Raw genomic sequence first — 1,681 nt, 5'->3', positions numbered from 1 at the left:
GGGGACACTGGGCAGGGGCAGCCCAGCCATGGCCATCAGCCACCCCCAGGAGCAAATGGCCAGAGCCTGCTCAAGGCAGCAGAGAAGACCAGGCCCCAGGAGCCCCTCCTGGAGGGGCAGGAAGGGAGGCTCCAGAGCTCTGCTGCAGGAAAAGACATCACTGGCAGGTCAAGGTTACTTATGTGACTCAGGCTCTGTCAGATTTAAGAAGAACTCATTAAGCTTGTGACACGTCGTGGGCTTGGGGCATCCCAGGGAACCAGCTCACACAAAGCACTTAAAACTGAGGATTTTATATACAACCCTCCATGTGTGTACCATGACCTGCAGTCACAGGGGAGGTGGGTTTGGGAGCAAATTTTCTGAATGCCTGAGGAAATCCTATGGCTCATTTTTGTGAGTGTAGAAACAAACCAGTGTTGTAAAACCAAGTTTGCCCAAACTCCATAAAAACACAAGTGAGTCTGCAGGGTAAGTTTCAGAGCCCTAAATAAATCAATCTCACATTTCTCAAAGGAAAAGTTAGTTTTACATATTAAAACATTACAAGTCTGGAAAAACAAACATGCTTGGATTAGGAAGGAGAGACTAGACCCTCATCTGAGACACCCTCAGAAGGCTGATACTGAGAACTGAGGCACCTTAGAGCAGAGCTGAGAGTACCCTGGGGGCTGAAACCCCCACTGCCATTTCACACACCAGCTGCAGTCCTGCCAGTTGTGTTCAGAAACCATTGAGCCTCTCTGCAGAGGTCTGAAAGTTTGCAAGTGACTCTGGATGACAGAATTGTAGCAGAAACACCAAAATTATCTATTTGAACAGATTTTTTTTTTTAATGGGGGGTGGTGGGAGTCCCAGGGGACGTACAGGGGCATCAGCTGTAACCAACTCTCTCATACACAGTGTCACTTCTAGAACTGACCTGTGTGCCAAATGGGTTTTTTTACACCACAGGCCTGTGATTAAACACTCCCAACCACCTCATTTTGAAAATCCACAGGATGACTACAGCACTTGTAGAAGCCTGTCCCATTTTGACTGCAGCCTGGTTTAATGGGAGCTACTAAAGATCAAGGCTTTCTTTACAGATACAAGGTGATTATTGTATGCTGACAAAATAAGCTGTTGCAAGGTTATTTGCTCCGAGTTAGAGGGCACTTCAAGCAGTTCAGACAGGCTAAAAAGCTTCAGCAAGCACTAACAACAGCAAGTCCCATTTGCATTCAGATAGGATTAACACCCCCTCCCTCTGCTGCCAACACCCATGGGGCCGGGGATCCCCGGGCAGCCGGGGCTGGGGAACTCTGACCAGTTCACACCAAGGGCTTCACAGCTGAGCTGGACACTGCCCCGGGGCAGGGCGGGTCGGCTGGATCGGGACAGCGCTGGAGGCCAGGGAGCCCAGATAACGTTATCCTGAATCACCTTCAGACGGAAAACAAGCTCTCCGGGCGGGCAGAGGGAGGAGCCCCGCGGCGAGCGGGTCTGCCCGGGCAGCCCGGCGGGCACCGGCCCCGGACACGCTCCTCCCTGCCGCGACCTTTGCTTCTTGGCCTCGAGAGTGGACACATGAGGTTCCAAGACTTCTTGCCATGTTGACCAGCAGTTATAAAACCGGCTCTCCCCTAAGGCTCCCCCAGCCAGGCAGCCAATGCCCGGGCAGGCCAGCCCTGCCTCCGCC

This window comes from Chaetura pelagica, unplaced genomic scaffold (assembly GCF_000747805.2).
Source record: "Chaetura pelagica isolate M959 unplaced genomic scaffold, ChaPel_1.0 scaffold1407, whole genome shotgun sequence".
NCBI lineage: Eukaryota > Metazoa > Chordata > Aves > Apodiformes > Apodidae > Chaetura > Chaetura pelagica.
Note: the sequence above shows the minus strand (reverse complement) of the source record.